We start from the raw sequence: 25975 nt of genomic DNA on the forward strand, positions 1-25975 counted from the left end.
GTCCCAAAAAACGGGACTGTCCCGCGAAAATCTGTAGTTAGGAGGTATGCCAAAGGGATTTACCTGCTACTGCAGTAGCTCCCTTTCAAACCTATACATTCCTAGAAAAATGTATCCCCCAACTGTTGACAAGGATTGTTTTTTGTTATGTGCAGATGGTTAGGAGATGCTAGTAGCCCCCTCTGTCACAGGTTACTAACATTTCCACTGCTCCTTATTCAGGGTTCTTTAATGCAGAATCACAAGCTACCTGTAAACTATATAGTAGAAGGGGTTGCAGTTATGTGACCGGCGTTTAGGAAACCTCCCCCCACATCCAGCCCACTCACTATACCGACAGTCGGCATGCCGACAAACAGGGACTATTCCCACTAGAACCTTCAGCGAGCGCAGCTCACCACCCGAGCCCGCAAGGGGCTTGCTGCACTTGCCCCCCCACCCCGGCATTCTGCGGCCGGGATCCTGGCGCAAGGATGCTGACCGCTGGGATCCCGGCCGCCGGTAACATGTTACACACCCAGCTTCTCACTGTGTATACTCTGAAAATGCAATTCAGTGTCAGTAAAAGGGAGGCAGTAAATAACACTGGGTGCATGGGATACACACAGCATACTGAGAAATACAAGCTAAACTGCAGATTGGAAGCTCAGAAATGTACTGTATACTGGAGATATAGGGGCTGATTCAGAGATGGGCGCAGATCGCTGCATATGCAGCCAGATCTATCCTGGAACCTGCAGGAGACTCGCCATCTTTCAGGTTGTTCCCGGCACCCCCGGAAGAGTAGGTACCTCTCCCTCGTTCCGCCTACTTAAAAGTGAGGTGGGCAGACTGGGAAGATAAATACAGTGAATCTGTGGTCTGTCAGGAAGCGACGGGGCCTAGTGATTTGATTCTGTGGTAAACTCATCATTGCGGCCTCACCCCTTTATTCAAATATGCTGGAATCGTGGCATTTTACCATGAATGGGTGGGGCCTAATGATGCAACTTGTCCGGCCCCATCCCCATCACCACCCACCTGCATCTCCTATAGTACAGGAAAGGAACATGCCGGGGACGTATTAGAAGATCCCTCTCAGACAATGCCGATTCGTACCTATTCTAACGGATCGGTACGACAAAATTGTTAAAATCATCCAGTATGTACCCACTATGTCGCTGATGATGCGCGCTCCCTAGGGTCACTGCCCGTCGGACCTGCGTGCAGCTCAAGCTGAATGCAGAATGGCCCCGTCCACACACTTGCCGATGCTGGTTTCCCCGCCGGTTCCTGTCGCCCACGATGTCGTGCTGGGTACACATCGTCTAATGTGTGCCCAGCTTTAGTGTGTACCTAGCTTTATGGTGACGTTGTATCTGTGCTTGTGGCTGAAGTGGTGTGACTGGGCCATAACAGAGCGATCACACACTGACTAGGGTTAGCAGGGGCGTGTCAAAGGAGTGTCTATGGAATTGCAGGACATGCAGAGAGCATGCATAGAGTATGTGTATGTATAAATATGCCTCTTTCCAGATGGATGTTTTGTACCAGGGATGGGGGTGGTGCAAGTGCCTAATGACTATGACGACAGCTATGAAACCAAGCATATAGATATGGTTGGAGCAACTGATGGGATGCATATATTAAGCGCACGTTTGATCACGCAATTCAGGAGTAATTACTGTCAACTTGCATTCAACTGTGCACTGACCCTTGGGAGTATATTTACTAAAGTGCAGGTTTTTAGAAATGGAAATGTTGCCCATAACAACCAATAAGATTCTAGTTTTTATCTCTTCTAGAAGGTACTAGATAAATAAGTAGAATCTGATTGTTGCTATGGGCAACATCTCTACTTCTGAAAACCCACACTTTAGCAATGATACCCTTTGGTGTACCTTCCCTTTGTGATACTGTATCATAAAACTTAGGGGTGGGGGATTCAATTAGCCACGATAGATTCATTTGGGATAATTGTTGATCCCCCGCAGCTATCCATTAGCACTGAAGCCAGGGGTTATCAGGGATTTTTTTTTCTCCTGCCTCAGCAGATCGATAACACCCACCAATAACTAAAAGGTTAACAGGTGCCGCAACTCTGTTAACAAGCAAATCTGTTAACATTTCCCAAGATTCTGGGGGGGTCATTCCAAGTTGATCGCACACTGCAACTTTTTGCAGCCCGTGCGATCAACTAGACGTCGCCTTTGAGGGAGTGTATTTTTGCATAACAGGACTGCGATCGCTTGTGCAGCCGAGCTATGCAAAAACATTTTGTGCAGTTTAGGAGTAGGTCCTGACTTACTCACCCACTGCGATCACTTCAGCCTGTCAGGTCCTGGAATTGACGTCAGACATCTGCCCTCCAAACGTCTGGACACGCCTGTGTTTTCCTCTCCACTCCCAGAAAACGGTCAGTTGCCACGCCGGAACGCCTTCCTCCTGTCAATCTCGTTGCAATCTCGGCAGCGATTGTTTTTCTCGTTGATTCAGTCGCTGCCTGGCGTTCCCCGTCGCCGGGCAGCGATGCGTCTGTGCATGCACATTCCGGACCCGTGGTAATGCCTACTAACATGCTACTTTAATGGACGTTTACACGGCTATAGAAAGAAAAAGGGAGTGCAGTTGAATAGCCACGGGTGTTAAAGCCAGAGGTTACCTTCCTTTTTCACCCGTGGTAATTTACCCCTTTTATGTATCAAACTTTATCAGACGCATTTCAGTGCTCACATGACTCATAATAAAAAAGCTGTTTTTTTGTTGTTGTTTTTTTTTGTAATAGGAGTAACATCTTTTACATTGGAAAGAAATAACTGCACAATATTGTTGCTCCTTATCTGTGCAATAGTCCACAACAGAAACAAATCATCCTTGGGTCATGGTCACTACTATATGAATCACTTATATAAACAGGAGAGGAGTTATGAACAGTTTTGTCTATGGTGGGTAAAAATAAAACTTATCTAAAAATAGACTGTAGTATCCAGCACAAGATATAGGTCATCTGAGAAGAAATTAGGAGACAAAGGACTGACCTTGTTGAATCAGTGTTTTACAGTATGTTTGTCGGCTGATGCCTCTTTTACATTTGCCCACGTTTCAGCCACAGACAGAAAATACAAGACAAGCCTGTGATTTCCCGGATCTGAGCTGCTGTTTTTATGACATCATGATCATGTGAGTTTGTGCAGCAGGCGAGAATCCCTTAGTGTACTAGAGAATCGGGGCAAATAGAGTCCCCATTGTTTAGTGCTTGTTTATTGGTTAATTACTGGGATGAGTCTTGGACTGGAAAGATCAGAGCACCAGCACATGAGTGGGTGTGGGGAATCAGTGACATGGTTTCACTATCTACAAATGTTTTGGTGCACTAAGGAGTACATATTGGGGGTCATTCCGAGTTGATCACTAGCTGCATTTGTTCGCTGTGCAGCGATGAGGCAAAAAACGGCACTTCTGCGCATACTACAGGTTGAGTATCCCATATCCAAATATTCCGAAATACGGAATATTCTGAAATACGGACTTTTTTGAGTGAGAGTGAGATAGTGAAACCTTTGTTTTTTGATGACTCAATGTACACAAACTTTGTTTAATTCACAAAGTTATTAAAAATATTGTATTAAATGACCTTCAAGCTGTGTTTATAAGGTGTATATGAAACATAAATGAATTGTGTGAATGTAGACACACTTTGTTTAATGTACAAAGTTATAAAAAATATTGGCTAAAATGACCTTCAGGCTGTGTGTATAAGGTGTATATGTAACATAAATGCATTCTGTGCTTAGACTTGGGTCCCATCACCATGATATCTCATTATGGTATGCAATTATTCCAAAATACGGAAAAATCCGATATCCAAAATACCTCTGGTCCCAAGCATTTTGGATAAGGGAGACTCAACCTGTATTACAACGAATGATGTAGTTTTACGCAGGGTCTAGCGAAGCTTTTCAGTCGCACAGGCAGCCGCAGAGTGATTGACAGGAAGAGGGCGTTTCTGGGTGTCAACTGACCGTTTTCAGGGTGTGTTGGGAAAAACATAGGCGTGCCAGGAAAAACGCAGGCGTGGCTGGGCAAACGCAGGGCGTGTTTGTGACGTCAAATCAGGAACTGAATGGTCTGAAGTGATCGCAAGCGCTGAGTAGGTTTGAAGCTGCTCTGAAACTGCACAAAATTATTTTGTAGCCGATCTGCGATCCTTTCGTTCGCACTTCTGCTAAGCTAAAATACACTCCCAGTGGGCGGGGCATAGCATTTGCACAGCTGCTAAAAACTGCTAGCGAGCGATCAACTCGGAATGACCCCCATAAGGAGCACAAATAAGAAGCCATAGGAGTCAACGCTCATCAGTCTTTCACACACTAATTCTAAGTGCACATTTTGGGGCTGATGCAGAGCTGAACACAATTGCACTTTTTGCACCTACTATATACCTAATGCAATGTGCACTGATAATGATGACAGCTATAAAACCAATACAGGGATACTTACAACTCTGCACAGGGTCAAACATAGGGTCTATTTACTAAGCCTTGGTTGGAGATAAAGTAGACGGAGATAAAGTACCAGCCAATCAGCTCCTAACTGTCATGTTACAGACTGTGGGGTAGATGTACTAAGCCTGGAGAAGTGATAAAGCAGTGACCATTTGTAAATTGACAGTTAGTAGCTGATAAGCTGGTGCGTTATCACCTTGCACTTATCACTGCTTTATCACTTCTCCAGGCTTAATACATCTGTGTTTGAAAAAATAAGATTTTACTCACCGGTAAATCTATTTCTCGTAGTCCGTAGTGGATGCTGGGAACTCCGTAAGGACCATGGGGAATAGCGGCTCCGCAGGAGACTGGGCACAACTAAAGAAAGCTTTAGGTCACCTGGTGTGCACTGGCTCCTCCCACTATGACCCTCCTCCAAGCCTCAGTTAGGACACTGTGCCCGGACAAGCTGACATAATAAGGAAGGATTTTGAATCCCGGGTAAGACTCATACCAGCCACACCAATCACACCGTATAACTCGTGATACTATACCCAGTTAACAGTATGAATATAACTGAGCCTCTCAACAGATGGCTCAACAATAACCCTTTAGTTAGGCAATAACTATATACAAGTATTGCAGACAATCCGCACTTGGGATGGGCGCCCAGCATCCACTACGGACTACGAGAAATAGATTTACCGGTGAGTAAAATCTTATTTTCTCTGACGTCCTAGTGGATGCTGGGAACTCCGTAAGGACCATGGGGATTATACCAAAGCTCCCAAACGGGCGGGAGAGTGCGGATGACTCTGCAGCACCGAATGAGAGAACTCCAGGTCCTCCTCAGCCAGGGTATCAATTTTGTAGAATTTAGCAAACGTGTTTGCCCCTGACCAAGTTGCAGCTCGGCAAAGTTGGAAAGCCGAGACCCCTCGGGCAGCTGCCCAAGATGAGCCCACCTTCCTTGTGGAATGGGCTTTTACAGATTTTGGCTGCGGTAGTCCAGCCGCAGAATGCGCCAGCTGAATTGTGCTACAAATCCAGCGAGCAATAGTCTGCTTAGAAGCAGGAGCACCCAGTTTGCTGGGTGCATACAGGATAAACAGCGAGTCAGTTCTCCTGACTCTAGCCGTCCTGGAAACATAATTTTTCAAGGCCCTGACTACGTCCAGTAACTTGGAATCCTCCAAGTCCCTAGTAGCCGCAGGCACTACAATAGGTTGGTTCAAGTGAAAAGCTGATATCACCTTAGGGAGAAACTGGGGACGAGTCCTCAATTCTGCCCTATCCATATGGAAAATCAGAGATGGACTTTTATATGACAAAGCCGCCAAGTCTGATACACGCCTGGCCGAAGCCAAGGCCAATAACATGACCACTTTCCGCGTGAGATATTTTAGATCCACGGTTTTTAGTGGCTCACACCAATGTGATTTTAAGAAACTCAACACCACGTTGAGAACCCAAGGTGCCACTGGAGGCACAACCGGGGGCTGAATATGCAGCACTCCTTTTACAATGTCTGAACTTCAGGTACTGAAGCTAGTTCTTTCTGGAAGAAAATCGACAGAGCCGAGATCTGTACCTTAATGGAGCCTAATTTTAGGCCCATAGACACTCCTGCTTGTAGGAAATGCAGAAATCGACCTAGTTGAAATTCCTCTGTTGGGGCCTTTTTTGGTCTCACACCAAGCAACATATTTTCGCCATATGCGGTGATAATGTTTTGCAGTTACATCTTTCCTGGCTTGAATCAGCGTAGGAATGACTTCCTCCGGAATGCCCTTTTCCTTTAGGATCCGGCGTTCAACCGCCATGCCGTCAAAACGTAGCCGCGGTAAGTCTTGGAACAGACAGGGCCCCTGCTGCCGCAGGTCCTGTCTGAGCGGCAGAGGCCATGGGTCCTCTGATATAATTTCTTGAAGTTCTGGGTACCAAGCTCTTCTTGGCCAATCCGGAACCACGAGCATCGTTCTTACTCCTCGCCTTCCTATTATTCTCAGTACCTTTTGTATGAGAGGCAGAGGGGGGAACACATAAACCGACTGGTACACCCACGGTTTTACCAGAGCTTCCACAGCTATCGCCTGAGTGTCCTTTGACCTGGCGCAATATCTTTTATAGCTTTTTGTTGAGGCGGGACGCCATCATGTCCACCTGTGGCCTTTCCCAATGGTGTACAATCCTTTGGAAGACTTCTGGATGAAATCCCCACTCTCCCGGGTGGAGGTCGTGTCTGCTGAGAAGATCTGCTTCCCAGTCGTCCACTCCGGGAATGAATACTGCTGACAGTGTTAACACATGATTTTCCACCCATCGGAGAATCCTTGTGGCTTCTGCCATCGCCATCCTGCTTCTTGTGCCGCCCCGTTGGTTTACATGGGCGACTGCCGTGATGTTGTCTGATTGGATCAGTACCGGCTGGTTTTGAAGCAGAGGCCTTGCCTGACTCAGGGCATTGTAAATGGCCCTCAGTTCCAGAATATTTATGTGTAGGGAAGTCACCTGACTTGACCAAAGTCCCTGGAAGTTTTTTCCCTGTGTGACTGCCCCCCAGCCTCAAAGGCTGGCATCCATGGTCACTAGGACCTAGTCCTGTATGCCGAACCTGCGGCCCTCTTGAAGATGGGCACTCTGCAGCCACCACAGTAGAGATACCCTGGTCCTTGAAGACAGGGTTATCAGCCGATGCATCTGAAGCTGTGATCCGGACCACTTGTCCAACAGGTCCCACTGAAAAGTTCTTGCATGGAACCTGCCGAATGGGATTGCTTCGTAGGAAGCTACCATTTTTTCCCAGGACTCGCGTGCAATGATGCACCGATACCTGTTTTGGCTTCAGGAGGTCTCTGACTAGAGATGACAGCTCCTTGGCTTTCTCCTCCGGGAAAAACACTTATTTCTGTTCTGTGTCCAGAACCATCCCCAGGAACAGTAGACGTGTCGTAGGAACCAGCTGTGACTTTGGACTGTTTGGAGTCCAACCGTGCTGTTGTAGCACTTTCCAAAATAGTGCTACCCCGACTAGCAACTGCTCCTTGGACCTTGCCCTTATAAGGAGATTGTCCAAGTACGGGATAATTAAAACTCCCTTTTTTCGAAGGAGTATCATCATTTCGGCCATTACCTTGGTAAACACCCTCGGTGCCATGTACAGTCCAAACGGCAGTGTCTGGACTTGGTAATGGTAATCCTGTACCACAAATCTGAGGTACTCCTGGCGAGGATGGTAAATGGGGACATGCAGGTAAGCATCCTTGATGTCCCGGGATCCCATGTAATCCCCCTCGTCTAGGCTTGCAATAACCGCCCTGAGCGATTCCATCTTGAACTTGAATTTTTTTATGTATGTGTTCAAGGATTTTAAATATAAAATGGGTCACAACGAACCATGCGGTTTCGGTACCCCAAACCGTGTGGAATAGTAACCCCGTCATTGTTGAAGTAGGGGCACCTTGAGTATTACCTGCTGGGAATACAGCTTATTAATTGCCTCTAGCGCAGCCTCCCTGCCTGAGGGAGTTGTCGGCAAGGCATATTTGCGGAAACGGCGGGGGGGGAGACATCTCGAATTCCAGCTTGTACCCCTGAAATACTACTTGAATGAAACAGGGATCCACCTGTGAGCGAGCCCACTGATCGCTGAAATTTTTGAGACGGCCCCCCACCGTACCTGGCTACACCTGTGGAGCCCCCGCGTCATGCTGTGGACTCAGAGGAAGCGAGAGAAGAATTTTGATTCTGGGAACAGGCTGACTGGTGCAGCTTTTTCCCTCTTCCCATGTCTCTGTACAGAAAGGAAGCGCCTTTGACCCGCTTGCTTTTCTGAAGCCGAAAGGACTGTACCTGATAATTCAGTGCTTTCTTAGTCTGTGAGGAAACCTGAGGTAATGGATACGAGGTCCCAGAGACCATCCCCAAATAATTCCTCACCCTTATAAGGCAGAGTCTCTATGCGCCTTTTAAATTCAGCATCACCTGTCCAGTGACAGGTCTCTAATACCCTCCTGACAGAATGGACATTACATTCATTTTGGATGCCAGCTGGCAAAATATCCCTCTGTGCATCCCTCATATATAAGACGACGTCTTTAATATGTTCTCATGTTTGACAGGGTCACCGACCACGCTGCAACAGCACGATCTGCAGGTCTCAGTCTAGTACCTGAGTGTGTAAATACAGACTTCAGGATAGCCTCCTGCTTTTTATCAGCAGGTACCTTCAAAGTGGCCGTATCCTAAGACGGCAGTGCCACCTTTTTTGACAACCGTGTGAGCGCCTTATCCACCCTAGGGGATATCTCCCAGCGTAACTTATCCTCTGGCGGGAAAGGGTACGCCATCAGTAACTTTTTAGAAATTACCAGTTTCTTATCGGGGGGAACCCACGCTTTTCACACACTTCATTCATTCATCTGATGGGGGAACAAAACACCGCCTGCTTTTTCTCCCCAAACATAAAACCCTTTTTTAGTGGTACTTGGGTTAATGTCAGAAATGTGTAACACATTTTTTATTGCCGGGATCAAGTCACGGATGTTCCTAGTGGATTGTGTATATGTCTCAACCTTGTCGACACTGGAGTCAGACTCCGTGTCGACATCTGTGTCTGCCATCTGAGTGAGCGGGCGTTTTTGAGCCCCTGATGGCCTTTGAGACGCCTGGGCAGGCGCGGACTGAGATGCCGGCTGTCCCACAGCTGTTACGTCATCCACCCTTTTATGTAAGGAGTTGACACTGTCGGTTAATACCTTTCACCTAACCATCCACTCTGGTGTCGGCCCCACAGGGGGCGACATCACATTTATCGGCATCTGCTCCGTCACCATATAAGCCTCCTCATTAAACATGTCGACACAGCTGTACCGACACACCGCACACACACAGGGAATGCTCTGACTGAGGACAGGACCCCACAAAGCCCTTTGGGGAGACAGAGAGAGAGTATGCCAGCACACACCAGAGCGCTATATAATGTGGGGATTAACACTATAACTGAGTGAAATTTCCCCAATAGCTGCTTGTATATATAATATTGCGCCTAAATTTAGTGCCCCCCCTCTCTTTTTAACCCTTTGAGCCTGAAAACTACAGGGGAGAGCCTGGGGAGCTTTCTTCCAGCTGCACTGTGAAGAGAAAATGGCGCCAGTGTGTCTGAGGGAGATAGCTCCGCCCCTTTTTCGCGGACTTTTCTCCCGCTTTTTTCTGGATTCTGGCAGGGGTATTTACCACATATATAGCCTCTGGGGCTATATATTGTGGTATTTTTGCCAGCCAAGGTGTTTTTATTGCTGCTCAGGGCGCCCCCCCCAAGCGCCCTGCACCCTCAGTGACCGGAGTGTGAAGTGTGTATGAGGAGCAATGGCGCACAGCTGCAGTGCTGTGCGCTACCTTGGTGAAGACTGATGTCTTCTGCCGACGATTTTCCGGACCTCTTCTTGCTTCTGGCTCTGTAAGGGGGACGGCGGCGCGGCTCCGGGACCGAACACCAAGGCTGGGCCTGCGGTCGATCCCTCTGGAGCTAATGGTGTCCAGTAGCCTAAGAAGCCCAAGCTGGCTGCAAGCAGGCAGGTTCGCTTCTTCTCCCCTTAGTCCCTCGCTGCAGTGAGCCTGTTGCCAGCAGGTCTCACTGAAAATAAAAAACCTAATTCTATACTTTCTTTCTAGAAGCTCAGGAGAGCCCCTAGTGTGCATCCAACCTCGGCCGGGCACAAAATCTAACTGAGGCTTGGAGGAGGGTCATAGTGGGAGGAGCCAGTGCACACCAGGTGACCTAAAGCTTTCTTTAGTTGTGCCCAGTCTCCTGCGGAGCCGCTATTCCCCATGGTCCTTACGGAGTTCCCAGCATCCACTAGGACGTCAGAGAAAATAAGATTTTACTTACCGATAAATCTATTTCTCGTAGTCCGTAGTGGATGCTGGGGACTCCGTCAGGACCATGGGGATTAGCGGCTCCGCAGGAGACAGGGCACAAAAATAAAGCTTTAGGATCAGGTGGTGTGCACTGGCTCCTCCCCCTATGACCCTCCTCCAAGCCTCAGTTAGGATACTGTGCCCGGACGAGCGTACACAATAAGGAAGGATTTTGAATCCCGGGTAAGACTCATACCAGCCACACCAATCACACCGTACAACTTGTGATCTGAACCCAGTTAACAGTATGACAACGTAGGAGCCTCTGAACAGACGGCTCACAACAATAACAACCCGATTTTTTTGTAACAATAACTATGTACAAGTATTGCAGACAATCCGCACTTGGGATGGGCGCCCAGCATCCACTACGGACTACGAGAAATAGATTTATCGGTAAGTAAAATCTTATTTTCTCTAACGTCCTAGTGGATGCTGGGGACTCCGTCAGGACCATGGGGATTATACCAAAGCTCCCAAACGGGCGGGAGAGTGCGGATGACTCTGCAGCACCGAATGAGAGATCTCCAGGTCCTCTTTAGCCAGGGTATCAAATTTGTAGAATTTTACAAACGTGTTCTCCCCCCGACCACGTAGTTGCTCGGCAGAGTTGTAATGCCGAGACCCCTCGGGCAGCCGCCCAGGATGAGCCCACCTTCCTTGTGGAATGGGCATTTACATATTTTGGCTGTGGCAGGCCTGCCACATAATGTGCAAGCTGAATTGTACTACACATCCAACTAGCAATCGTCTGCTTAGAAGCAAGAGCACCCAGTTTGTTGGGTGCATACAGGATAACAGCAAGTCAGTTTTCCTGACTCCAGCCGTCCTGGAAACCGATATTTTCAGGGCCCTGACAACATCTAGCAACTTGGAGTCCTCCAAGTCCCTGGTAGCCGCAGGTACCACAATAAGCTGGTTCAGGTGAAACGCTGACACCACCTTAGGGAGAAACTGGGGACGAGTCCGCAGCTCTGCCCTGTCCGAATGGACAATCAGATATGGGCTTTTGTGAGACAAAGCCGCCAATTCTGACACTCGCCTGGCCGAGGCCAGGGCCAACATCATGGTCACTTTCCATGTGAGATATTTCAAATCCACAGATTTGAGCGGTTTAAACCAATGTGATTTGAGGAATCCCAGCACTACGTTGAGATCCCACAGTGCCACTGGAGGCACAAAAGGGGGTTGTATATGCAGTACTCCCTTGACAAACTTCTGGACTTCAGGAACTGAAGCCAATTCTTTCTGGAAGAAAATCGACAGGGCCGAAATTTGAACCTTAATGGACCCCAATCTGAGGTCCATAGACACTCCTGTTTGCAGGAAATGCAGGAATCGACCGTGTTGAAATTTCTTCGTGGAGCCTTCCTGGCCTCACACCACGCAACATATTTTCGCCACATGTGGTGATAATGTTGTGCGGTCACGTCCTTCCTGGCTTTGACCATGGTAGGAAAGACCTCTTCCGGAATGCCTTTTTCCCTTAGGATCCGGCGTTCAACCGCCATGCCGTCAAACGCAGCCGCGGTAAGTCTTGGAACAGACATGGTACGTGCTGAAGCAAGTCCCTTCTTAGCGGCAGAGGTCATGAGTCCTCTGTGAGTATCTCTTGAAGTTCCGGGTACCAAGTCCTTCTTGGCCAATCCGGAGCCACGAGTATAGTTCTTACTCCTCTACGTCTTATAATTCTCAATACCTTGGGTATGAGAAGCAGAGGAGGAAACACATACACCGACTAGTACGCCCACGGTGTTACCAGAACGTCCACAGCTATTGCCTGAAAGTCTCTTGACCTGGCACAATACCTGTCCAGTTTTTTGTTCAGGCTGGACGCCATCATGTACACCTTTGGTCTTTCCCAACGGTTCACAATCATGTGGAAAACTTCCCGATGAAGTCCCCACTCTCCCGGGTGGAGGTCGTGCCTGCTGAGGAAGTCTGCTTCCCAGTTGTCCACTCCCGGAATGAACACTGCTGACAGTGCTATCACATGATTTTTCGCCCAGCGAAAAATCCTTGCAGTTTTTGCCATTGCCCTCCTGCTTCTTGTGCCGCCCTGTCTGTTTACGTGGGCGACTGCCGTGATGTTGTCCCACTGGATCAATACCGGCTGACCTTGAAGCAGAGGTCTTGCTAAGCTTAGAGCATCATAAATTGCCCTTAGCTCCAGTATATTTATGTGGAGAAAAGTCTCCAGACTTGATCACACTCCCTGGAAATTTTTTCCCTGTGTGACTGCTCCCCAGCCTCTCAGGCTGGCCTCCGTGGTCACCAGCATCCAATCCTGAATGCCGAATCTGTGGCCCTCTAGAAGATGAGCACTCTGTAACCACCACAGGAGAGACACCCTTGTCCTTGGAGATAGGGTTATCCGCCGATGCATCTGAAGATGCGATCCGGACCATTTGTCCAGCAGATACCACTGAAAAGTTCTTGCGTGGAATCTGCCGAATGGAATCGCTTCGTAATAAGCCACCATTTTTCCCAGGACTCTTGTGCAATGATGCACTGACACTTTTCCTGGTTTTAGGAGGTTCCTGACTAGCTCGGATAACTCCCTGGCTTTCTCCTCCGGGAGAAACACCTTTTTTTCTGGACTGTGTCCAGAATCATCCCTAGGAACAGCAGACGTGTCGTCGGAAACAACTGCGGTTTTGGAATATTTAGAATCCACCCGTGCTGTCGTAGAACTACTTGAGATAGTGCTACTCCGACCTCCAACTGTTCTCTGGACCTTGCTCTTATCAGGAGGTCGTCCATTTTCTTCGAAGAAGAATCATCATTTCGGGCATTACCTTGGTAAAGACCCGGAGTGCCGTGGACAATCCAAACGGCAGCATCTGAAACTGATAGTGACAGTTCTGTACCACGAACCTGAGATACCCTTGGTGAGAAGGGCAAATTGGGACATGGAGGTAAGCATCCCTGATGTCCCGGGACACCATATAGTCCCCTTCTTCCTGGTTCGCTATCACTGCTCTGAGTGACTCCATCTTGATTTGAACCTTTGTAAGTGTTCAAATATTTCAGATTTAGAATAGGTCTCACCGAGCCTTCTGGTTTCAGTACCACAATATAGTGTGGAATAATACCCCTTTCCTTGTTGTAGGAGGGGTACTTTGATTATCACCTGCTGGGAATACAGCTTGTGAATTGTTTCCAATACTGGCTCCCTGTCGGAGGGAGACGTTGGTAAAGCAGACTTCAGGAACCTGCGAGGGGAAACGTCTCGACTTTCCAATCTGTACCCCTGGGATACTACTTGTAGGATCCAGGGGTCCTGTACGGCTCCAGCGTCATGCTGAGAACTTGGCAGAAGCGGTGGAAGGCTTCTGTTCCTGGGAATGGGCTGCCTGCTGCAGTCTTCTTCCCTTTCCTCTATCCCTGGGCAGATATGCTTATGGGGACAAAAGGACTGAGGCTGAAAAGACGGTGTCTTTTTCTGCATAGATGTGACTTAGGGTAACAACGGTGGATTTCCCAGCAGTTGCCGTGGCCACCAGGTCCGATGGACCGACCCCAAATAACTCCTCCCCTTTATACGGCAATACATCTTTGTGCCGTTGGAATCTGCATCACCTGACCACTGTCGTGTCCATAAACATCTTTTGGCAGATATGGACATCGCACTTACTCTTGATGCCAGAGTGCAAATATCCCTCTGTGCATCTCGCATATATAGAAATGCATTCTTTAAATGCTCTATAGTAAATAAAATACTGTCCCTGTCAAGGGTATCAATATTTTCAGTCAGGGAATCCGACCAAGCCACCCGCGCGCTGCACATCCAGGCTGAGGCGATCGCTGGTCGCAGTATAACACCAGTATGTGTGTATATACTTCTTAGGATATTTTCCAGCCTCCTATCAGCTGGCTCCTTGAGGGCGGCCGTATCTGGAGACGGTACCGCCACTTGTTTTGATAAGCGTGTGAGCGCCTTATCCACCCTAAGGGGTGTTTCCCAACGCGCCCTAACTTCTGGCGGGAAAGGGTATACCGCCAATAATTTTCTATCGGGGGAACCCCGCGCCTCATCACACACTTCATTTAATTTATCTGATTCAGGAAAAACTATAGGTAGTTTTTCCACACCCCACATAATACCCTTTTTTGTGGTACTTGTAGTATCAGAAATATGTAACACCTCCTTCATTGCCCTTAACAAGTAACGTGTGGCCCTAAAGGAAAATACGTTTGTTTCTTCACCGTCGACACTGGAGTCAGTGTCCGTGTCTGTGTCTGTGTCGACCGACTGAGGTAAAATGGGCATTATAACGTCCCTGACGGTGTTTTAGACGCCTGGACAGATACTAATATGTTTGCCGGCCGTCTCATGTCGTCAATCGACTTGCAGCGTGTTGACATTATCACGTAATTCCTTAAATAAGCCATCTATTCCGGTGTCGACTCCCTAGAGAGTGACATCACCATTACAGGCAATTTGCTCCGCCTCCCAACATCGTCCTCATACATGTCGACACACACGTACCGACACACAGCACACACACAGGGAATGCTCTGATAGAGGACAGGACCCACTAGCCCTTTGGGGAGACAGAGAGAGAGTTTGCCAGCACACACCAAAAACGCTATAATTATACAGGGACAACCTTTATATAAGTGCTTTTCCCTTATAGCATTTTAATATATGTAGTCATATCGCCAAATCAGTGCCCCCCCTCTCTGTTTTAACCCTGTTTCTGTAGTGCAGTGCAGGGGAGAGCCTGGGAGCCTTCCCACCAGCATTTCTGTGAGGGAAAATGGCGCTGTGTGCTGAGGAGAATAGGCCCCGCCCCCTTTTCGGCGGGCTTCTTCTCCCGTTTTTCTGAGACCTGGCAGGGGTTAAATACATCCATATAGCCCCCAGGGGCTATATGTGATGTATTTTTAGCCATAAAAAAGGTATTATACATTGCTGCACAGGGTGCCCCCACAGCGCCCTGCACCCTCCGTGACCGCTGTGTGAAGTGTGCTGACAACAATGGCGCACAGCTGCAGTGCTGTGCGCTACCTCAGGAAGACTGAAAAGTCTTCTGCCGCCTGCATCTGGACCTCTTCCATCTTCGGCATCTGCAAGGGGGGTCGGCGGCGCGGCTCCGGGACGAACCCCAGGGTGAGACCTGTGTTCCGACTCCCTCTGGAGCTAATGGTGTCCAGTAGCCTAAGAAGCCAATCCATCCTGCACGCAGGTGAGTTCACTTCTCTCCCCTAAGTCCCTCGATGCAGTGAGCCTGTTGCCAGCAGGACTCACTGAAAATAAAAAACCTAAAAACTTTTTCTAAGCAGCTCTTTAGGAGAGCCACCTAGATTGCACCCTGCTCGGACGGGCACAAAAACCTAACTGAGGCTTGGAGGAGGGTCATAGGGGGAGGAGCCAGTGCACACCACCTGATCCTAAAGCTTTATTTTTGTGCCCTGTCTCCTGCGGAGCCGCTAATCCCCATGGTCCTGACGGAGTCCCCAGCATCCACTAGGACGTTAGAGAAATTGCAGTTAGGAGCTAACTGGCTGGTACTTTATCTCCGTCCACTTTAACTCCATCCCAGTCTTAAAAGGTGGTACACACAGGTGAGATGTGTGTTGAGTGATCTAGCACAGACCGCTCAGCACATATCTCTCCCCCCACTCAGCACACAGCGCAATGTATGCTGAGCGAGTGGGGGGGTGACAGGGGGGAATCTAGTATCGGCGATAGCAACACGCAGGGCTGCACATCACTATCGCTATGGGGCATACACACAGAGAGATCCGTACTTAATTTCTATGCAATCTAGTCAGATTGCTTATGTAGCCCATACACTTATACAATATGGCATACAATCCTTCGATTTCAATCGCATCTGTGTGATCAATCACATGATTGTATGCACATATTGAGCGATGCGCGGGCACGCCGGTCGAATATCACATTGAAAGATAGTAAGTGCTGCACTTAATATTTATCACATCGCAGTGCGATTGCACGTGTTTTAAAAACACATGCAATATATCGCACTGCGATGCCCGATGGGAACCCGCCGGGTGACGTGCCCATCACGTGATTACCATGCGGTCTATTGCATGATCACATGGTAATCACTTTGGCAGTTCAGGTACAATTTCATCGCACCTGAACTGCCGGTGCGATGGCCCGCGATGTTGCGATGCAGGGCATCGCACAAGTGTATGGGCACCATTAGAAGTTAAGCACGGATCTCTCTGTGTGTACCCCCCCTTTAGTAAATAGACCCTTAGTGCCAGACATGCAATGGCATGCATCTGCTCTGCAGCCCGGTATACTCTGCAAACCTGCACCTGCTCTCAGGGCAGGTGCAGGTTTGCAGAGTATACTGGGCTGCAGAGCAGATGCATGCTTGCAGGAAATACTGAGAAAATCCTATTATGAGTACAAGGATTATTGGAACAGACTGAGGACGTTACAAGACATCTCTACTTTAAGAAAGAAACCTTTATATGCGGGTTACAGCATCGGTTGCCGTAAGTAGGGGACTAAACATGCAAAGAGACTGAAGGGAAGGAAACCAGCCTCTATTAACTACAGTGATCGGAATGAGCGTGGCTTGAGTGCGCATAGGACCTCCTATTAATTTATTTTTATTCTATTTGGCGATTCAGTGGGTCATTCGTTCTCAAGCTGCTTTTTTTTGCTGCCGTGCGAACGGGTCCGGAATGCACATGCGCAGTGGGCGCTATGCGCAGGAGCGTCACTGCCCGGTGATGGGGAACGCCGGGCAGCGACTGAATCAATGAGGAAAACGATCGCTGCTGAGATCGCAACGAGATTGACAGAAGGAAGGCGTTCCGGGGTGGCAACTGACCGTTTTCTGGGAGAAGAGTAAAAAACGCAGGCGTGTCCAGGCGTTTGGAGGGCGGGGTGTCTGCTGTCATTTCCGGGACCTGACAGGCTGAAGTGATCGCAGTGGGCGAGTAAGTCAGGACCTACTCCTAAACTGCACAAAATATTTTTGCATAGCTCGGGTGCACAAGTGATCGCAGTCCTGCTATGCAAAAATACACTCCCCCTTAGGCGGCGTCTAGTTGATCGCACGGACTGCAAAAAGTTGCAGTGTGCGATCAACTCGGAATGACCCCCTCAATACCAAGTGATGCATGGACGGCATGTGTGGTTGTGAACATCACTTGGAATTACATTAGAGTAAAGCCCCGTACACACTGTGTGACATACTAGACGATATGAACGATAACAACCTTTTTTAAAAAGAACTATCGTTCATATCGTCCAGTGTGTATGGATAATCGATGAACCATGCGCGCATCCGCAGGTCGTTCTTGTCCATCCACGCTCTACCAAACATGCAGCTCAATGTTAACTATATCTTTGAGCTGCATGTTCAGGGAGTGAGGGAGATGACATCACTGAACAATATAGTACATCGATATCGTCAGTGTGTATGCACTGGCGATCTCCCCTAATTAGCAATCAGCGATACAGCACTGATTGCTAACAAGGGGGGGTCACCCAGTGTGTACATGGCTAACACTGCTCATCTTCCTGCATGACCCTATGAGGGAGCATGATAAAATAAACAATGTTGCGATTTGCAGAGTTTTGGCAACACTTTGCAAGCACAGATTTTAAATGAAACAATATGTAATGAAACTTATGAAAAAATGTTTGGAGCTAAGCTGGGTACACACATATACAATTGTCGGCGGTTCTTCTGACTCCCAACCCATTCATGAGATATCTTAAAGAGTGTCTAGGCACCGCCAATCATGTTTTATCAGAAAAAAATGGTGGCATCTATAGATCAAGTTTTCTGTGCTTCCTAATATTCATCAGATGTAATGGTATAATATCAGACCAAATGTGAAGTGTGCACGCACTTTCCACAGTTCTGTCCGATACTTCTGCACATGCTCCTCCAGCAGCCGCACCGCCTTTGTGTGTTTTCTGCAGATATTTTACACAGATAGGTTTTGTGTATTTCGGATTAGAATGTAAAGGTGTGTATGCACAAATGAGCACTTTGATCGGGACTTCCGATCCCTTTTGTAATCAAAAGCAAAATCGCATCTGAAGTATGACTGTACCAGTGTGTAACTAGCTTGAGATTCTGGGTTTAGTATGGTATGCCGGCGGCCAGGCTCCCGGCCGCCAGCATACCGACAGCTGGGTGAGTGCAAATGAGCCTCTTGCAGGCTCGCTGCGGTCATCATGCTGCAGGCACCGTGGCGCGCTATTTATTCTCCCTCCAGGGAGTCGTGGATCCCCAAGAGGGAGAAAAGTTGACGGTATGCCAGGTGTCTGGATTCTGGCGCAGGTATACTGTGCGCCGGGATCCCAACAGCCGGCAAACTGAATACCACCCTTATATTCCTGGTATAAAAAAAATGTGTTAATTAAAGGTAATGGCTGAGGGAGTGAAAGGCTAGAGCAAATGCTGCTTTATTTATATTGGGAATTTGCAGCGGCCAAACTTCAGCCAGGGCACTCGGAGGCAAGATGGGGACAGACACACGGTGGAGACTGTGGAAATGCCGCCGTGGAAATGGCCACGTTGCCTCCAACGCTATAGACACCCAGCTCAGACTACAGAGATTTGGTCTCTGATCGACCTTTCTTACTGTGCCTGGCACCCCCCACTACATAGGTAGGTCAGTTTGCACAACAAGATCATTTAAATAGTATGACTGGGCGGAGAAGTCACATTTCCATAGTGTCCTGTGTTTTATGGGGGTACACAGACTTTTCCATTTTCTCTGCAAAACAACTTCAATGTTACTGACATTCAGGGGTGTCGTGACAATCCGTTGTTTTATACTATTTACCCTGTGCCCAGTGGCGGAACTAGCGAGCGGTGGGCCCAGGTGCGACAAAATGCTTTGCCCCCCCCCACCTTATCCCATCCAAGTCCACCCCCTCACCCCTGGAGAGGATCTGGTGAGGGGGACCTGCTCAGGGCCAGAGAAATGGATACCTAGCAACAGTGCCGTAACTAGACATTTTAGCACTGTGTGCAAGAAACGGCATCGGAGCCCCACCCCTGCATGCAAAACAGGGGCAGTGCGCGCCGCAGGCGCGCGCAAAAATACATAGTGGTGTGGCTTCGTGGGGAAGGGGTGTGGCCACAAAATAATACCAATTCATAAAACGGTGCACAGTAGTCTCCATTATTCAAATTACGCCGCACAGTAGCACCACTACACCAGGTAGAGACCCTTTTACACCTTACGGCGGACAGATTCCTCTTTTTACACATTACGGCAGACAGCGTCCCCTTTTTACACATTACGACAGACAACGTCCCCCTTTTTACACATTACGGCAGACAGCGTGCACTTTTTACACATAACGGCAGACAGCGTCCCCTTTTTACACATAACGGCAGACAGCGTGCCCTTGTTACACATAGCGGCAGACAGCGTGCCCTTGTTACACATAGCGGCAGACAGCGTACACTTTTTACACATAACGGCAGATAGCGTGCCCTTGTTAAACATAGCGGCAGACAGCGTACACTTTTTACACATAACGGCAGACAGCGTGCCCTTTTACACATTACGGCAGACAGCGTGCCCTTGTTACACATTACGGCAGACAGCGCCCCCCTTTTTACACATTACGGCAGGCAGATTCTCCCATTTTACATATTGCGGCAGGCAGGTTCCCCCTTTTTACACATTGCGGCAAGCAGATTCCCCATTTTTACACATTGCGGCAGGCAGATTCCCCCTTTTTACACATTGCGGCAGGCAGATTCCCCATTTTTACACATTGCGGCAGGCAGATTCCCCCTTTTTACACATTGTGGCAGGCAGATTCCCCCTTTTTACACTTTGCGGCAGGAAGATTCCCCTTTTTACACATTGCGGCAGGCAGATTCCACATTTTTACACATTGCGGCAGGCAGATTCCCCCTTTTTACACATTGCGGCAGGCAGATTCCCCCTTTTTACACATTGCGGCAGGCAGATTCCCCATTTTTACACATTGCGGCAGGCAGATTCCCCATTTTTACACATTGCGGCAGGCAGATTCCCCCTTTTTACTAGAGATGTGCACCGGAAATTTTTCGGGTTTTGTGTTTTGGATTCGGTTCCGCGGCCGTGTTTTGGATTCGGACGCGTTTTGCCAAAACCTCCCTGAAATTTTTTTCGAATTCGGGTGTGTTTTGGATTCGGGTGTTTTTTACAAAAAACCCTCAAAAACAGCTTAAATCATAGAATTTGGGGGTCATTTTGATCCCATAGTATTATTAACCTCAATAACCATAATTAACACTCATTTTCAGTCTATTCTGAACACCTCACAATATTATTTTTAGTCCTAAAATTTGCACCGAGGTTGCTGGATGGCTAAGCTAAGCGACACAAGTGGCCGACACAAACACCTGGCCCATCTAGGAGTGGCACTGCAGTGTCAGGCAGGATGGCACTTCAAAAAAATAGTCCCCAAACAGCACATGATGCAAAGAAAAAAAGAGGCGCACCAAGGTCGCTGTGTGACTAAGCTAAGCGACACAAGTGGCCGACACAAACACCTGGCCCATCTAGGAGTGGCACTGCAGTGTCAGACAGGATGGTACTTCAAAAAAATAGTCCCCAAACAGCACATGATGCAAAGAAAAAAAGAGGCGCAATGAGGTAGCTGTGTGACTAAGCTAAGCGACCCAAGTGGCCGACACAAACACCTGGCCCATCTAGGAGTGGCACTGCAGTTTTCTAGCGAGAGGATGAGTGCTTCCATCCTCATGTGAAGCTGAACCACTAGCCATGAACATAGGCCAGGGCCTCAGCCGTTCCTTGCCACTCCGTGTCGTAAATGGCATATTGGCAAGTTTACGCTTCTCATCAGACGCTTTCAATTTTGATTTTTGGGTCATTTTACTGAACTTTTGTTTTTTGGATTTTACATGCTCTCTACTATGACATTGGGCATCGGCCTTGGCAGACGACGTTGATGGCATTTCATCGTCTCGGCCATGACTAGTGGCAGCAGCTTCAGCACGAGGTGGAAGTGGATCTTGATCTTTCCCTATTTTAACCTCCACATTTTTGTTCTCCATTTTTTAATGTGTGGAATTATATGCCAGTATCAATAGCAATGGCCTACTACTATATATACTGCGCACAACTGAAATGCACCACAGGTATGGATGGATAGTATACTTGACGACACAGAGGTAGGTAGAGCAGTGGCCTTCCGTACCGTACTGCTATATATACTGGTGGTCACTGTCAGCAAACGGCAAAACTAAAATGCACCACAAGTATAGAATCTAGATGGATAGTATACTTGACGACACAGAGGTAGGTAGAGCAGTGGCCTTCCGTACCATACTGCTATATATACTGGTGGTCACTGTCAGCAAACTGCAAAACTAAAATGCACCACAGGTATAGAATCTAGATGGATAGTATACTTGACGACACAGAGGCAGGTAGAGCAGTGGCCTTCCGTACCGTACTGCTATATATACTGGTGGTCACTGTCAGCAAAACTCTGCACTGTACTCCTCCTATATAATACTGCTGGTCCCCAGTCCCCACAATAAAGCAGTGTGAGCACAGATATATGCAGCACACTGAGCACAGATATGGAGTGTTTTTCAGGCAGACAACGTATACTGGTGGTCACTGTCAGCAAAACTCTGCACTGTACTCCTCCTATATAATATACTGGTGGTCCCCAGTCCCCACAATAAAGCAGTGTGAGCACAGATATATGCAGCACACTGAGCACAGATATGGAGTGTTTTTCAGGTAGACAACGTATACTGGTGGTCACTGTCAGCAAAACTCTGCACTGTACTCCTCCTATATAATACAGCTGCTCCCCAGTCCCCACAATTAAGCAATAAGCACAAATATTTGCAGCAACATTAATAAACGGAGAGGACGCCAGCCACGTCCTCTCCCTGACATTTCCAATGCACGAGTGAAAATGGAGGCGACGCGCGGCTGCTTATATAAAATCCGAATCTCGCGAAAATCCGACAGCGGGATGATGATGTTCGGGCGCGCTCGGGTTAACCGAGCCATACGGGAGAATCCGAGTATGCCTCGGACCCGTGTAAAATGGGTGAAGTTCGGGGGGGTTCGGTTTCCGAGGAACCGAACCCGCTCATCACTACTTTTTACACATTGCGGCAGGCAGATTCCCCCTTTTTACACATTGCGGCAGGCAGTCCCAAGAAAGAAAGAAAGAAAGAGAGAGAAAGAAAGAAAGAAAGAAAGAAAGAAAGAAAGAAAGAAAGAAAGAAAGAAAGAAAGAAAGAAAGAAAGAAAGAAAGAAAGAAAGAAAGAAGAATTATACTTACCCTCTCCGCTGGCTCAGGCTCAGGCTCCTCGGTGCAGCTTCTGGTCACTCACGATTCCCGGGCAGGAGAGAAGGAGGAGGAGGTAGGTGGAGGAGGGAGCCGCAGCAGCGCTGTGTTATTGGTGGAGGCGCTGCTGCTGCTGCCCCTCTGCTTCACTATAGGCTGTTCTCGGAAGACAGCCTATAGTGAAGCAGAGGGGCAGCAGCAGCAGCGCCTCAACCAGTAACAAAGCGCTGCTGCGGCTCCCTCCACCACCTCCCTCCTCCTCCTTCCCCCGTATCGCTGCTCCTCTCCTCTCTGGGCGGCTGTGCGCTGCGGGCAGCGGTTTCCCGCAGCGCACAGCGGCATGTAATGAGTCAGTTTGACTCATTACATGCTTTGGGCCCCTGGACAGAGGCGGGCCCCAGTGCAACGCACTGGCGGTAGTTCCGCCTCTGCCTGTGCCCTTTTTTGGAAAACCACTTGGCATGAAATACAGTGTGGGCGAATGTAAAATACAATTCAAAACCCAAAGTCAAACCCTGTTCCCAGCCCTAAATAAACTGACTCTCAGGTATGCAGGAGGGTATGGGTCATTAGGTCGACCACACTTAGGTCGACAGTCATTAGGTCGACCACTATTGGTCGACATGCAGTAGGTCAACATGGAAAAAGGTCAAAATGAGTTTTTTTTTACTTTGGTGTTGTTTTCTTGGTAAAGTGACAGGGAACCCCAATTAGTGCGCCGTGTCCTCTCTCATAGCTCGCTTCGCTCGTCATGCTTCGGGCAAGGTGCCTCGCTGTGCTACCACTGCGCTCGGCACAGGTTACCGTTCCCAATTGTAGTCCACGTGGATCGTAAAGTATGAAAAAGACCTTTTTCCATGTCGACCTATTGATCATGTCGACCGAATGTTTGTCGACCAACAGTGGTCGTCATAATGACTGTTGACCTAAGTGCTGTCGACCTAATGACCGTATCCCATGCAGGAAACCCTCATCTAGCGTCTCGGTGTTATAGGAAGATTATTAGAACTGTTATCCATATTATCAGCATAAGGCCTTTTATATGAGAGTTTAACATGAAAGAGGTGAGTCACACAGCACAGCACAGCACAAGACACACACCCAAGAGCCTCACCATAGACCTTCCTGCCTGGCTGAGTATAATTATTCTGCACAGTCTTAACAGGGTCACAGCAAATATAGATCTGAGGAAATCCACAATTATTCCTGTAATATGTGTGCACATAATTAGGCAAGTTTTAGCATTATTGCCACCAACAGCATGGCAATCATATTATAAAAATGCAAAGTTAAAGAGAGCTCATAAATTATACTAATTATACTATACATAATTATACTACACATATATAATAAATATATATATATATATATATATATATTTTTTTTTTTTTTAAACACAGAAATATTACGTTCTACAGTATGAAAGAAAATGTAATTTTGCTGCAAGCTGTGATAGAAAGCTAACTGATCGTCAGACCTTGTAAAGATAATTGCAACATAATAAGCAAGCCTACACAAAAGACTGTACATAAAATCTATGTTTAAGGACAAGATCAACAAATGCAGGAGAAAAACATATTGCGTTACAGCCATATCCCCTTATCCTAGCTTCTGTGACCTATTATCTCATGTAAAGGAACACCCTCACTCCTGTATACAGTATGTGACACTGATTCTCAAGCCTGCAGATCACTTTTGTGCAACAAAGGAGATCTCTCTACCATGCCCAGTATGTGAACAGCATCTAAACAGTGCTAGATGGTGTACTGTGACAAGCATTGGACACAGATTGGGAATATAAAAATCGTGCAATTGCAGAAACTCACACACTCACAGCATCTTTGTGACAGGCTTTCCTACGTAGGGCCTGGAGAAACCATTCTTGGAAGGACAAATAAGGTAGCAGGAAGTTGCTGGGTTTGCTTCCAGTGAGAGAACAAATGCAGACGCTGCTGCAAGGAGACCCTGGGATTGGCCAGCAGTTTGTGCACATCCAGCAGCAAATGAATCTGAGCCATCAGCGTTATTTCCAGCACACAAACACAAACACACACACTAGCCAGGAGCCTGGCAAGATAAATTACCCAGAAATAAAATCTAATGCCTCTGCAATACCCGCACGATGTTTGATTTTAGGCTATGACAGTAATAACTGCAGCACGGTTTTTCAATACTCCAATGGGAAGAAAGGTGCTAACACAGGACAAAAGATAGACAGATCTAAAAGAACATAGGGTCAGGTAGGCAAGTATGATGTACAGTATGTATATATATATATATATATATATATATATATATATATATATATATAAAGTCAGAAAAATAAACTATACTCATAAAAAAAAAAATAAGGCCATTGCAGTTATTACTTATAGACACATAGAATCTGACGGCAGATAAGAACCACTTGGCCCATCTAGTCTGCCCCCTTTTTTTTTTTTTTTTTTACATACAATATTTTGTTATCTCAGACCTTATTTGATCCTTATTTATTTGTAAGGATACCCTTATGTCTATCCCATGCATGTTTAAATTGTTCTACTGTCTTAGCCTCTACCAACTCTGATGGGAGGCTATTCCACTTGTCCACTACCCTTTCTGTGAAGTAATTTTCCTCAAATTTCCCCTGAACCTCCCCCCTCCAGCCTCAGTGCATGTCCTTGTGTCCTATTGCTGCTCTTCATTTGAAGAATGTTTTCCTCCAGGACTTTGTTAAAACCCTTGATATATTTAAAAGTTTCTATCATGTCCCCCCTTTCTCTTCTCTCCTCCAAACTCAAGATGTTCTCTGCATTAAAGCTGTACTCTGTATTAAAGCGTTCCCATTATTCAAATGTTCTCTTTATTAAAGCTGTTCTCTGCATTGAAAGACAGGGAATTTTAGTTCCACATACTGCAAAACATGTAAAGCTGCCTGACTCACTGGGGTATCTATAATGGGTGCAGTATGTGCGGGTCACATGGGCCCCTGGGGTCTAGGGGGGCCACGCTGCACACCCTGCACCCATTTATTCAATACTTACCCTCCGGATCCCATGTTGGCAGCAGAAGCACTGCAGAAACCACCAGAAAAATGGTACGGCGGCCATTTTCCCTGCGTTTTGTGCATGCAAAGTAGGAAATTTGCTGGGAAAATGTGCCAGGGGTAGAGACACTAAAGGAGGAGTTTCATAGGTCGGAAATGAACCAGGAAAGAAGTGAGTCATAATAGCGTGAATGCTACGCAGATGAAGAGGGTGATCAACAGGGTTGTAAGCAGAAGTTTGGTCCAGGAGAATGACTATGGAGAAATGACCT

At 47.5% G+C, this 25975-nt stretch overlaps 1 protein-coding gene across 3 annotated transcripts in view; it reads right to left on the bottom strand.

Moving 5' to 3' along the window:
• Positions 1–24619, bottom strand: part of GNG7 (G protein subunit gamma 7) — a 40737-nt gene extending 16118 nt beyond the window's left edge. Inside the window, exon 1 of one of the 3 annotated variants that reach the window (XM_063914282.1) lies at positions 24513–24619. The gene's annotated coding sequence lies outside the window, so the exon portion shown is untranslated. Of the gene's footprint in view, positions 1–3017; positions 3082–24504 lie in introns of those variants that run through there. The other 2 variants (XM_063914283.1, XM_063914284.1) reach the window with 2 other exon arrangements.
• Between the last annotated feature and the right edge of the window lie 1356 nt (positions 24620–25975).

The sequence above is a fragment of the Pseudophryne corroboree genome, chromosome 1 (assembly GCF_028390025.1).
Source record: "Pseudophryne corroboree isolate aPseCor3 chromosome 1, aPseCor3.hap2, whole genome shotgun sequence".
NCBI lineage: Eukaryota > Metazoa > Chordata > Amphibia > Anura > Myobatrachidae > Pseudophryne > Pseudophryne corroboree.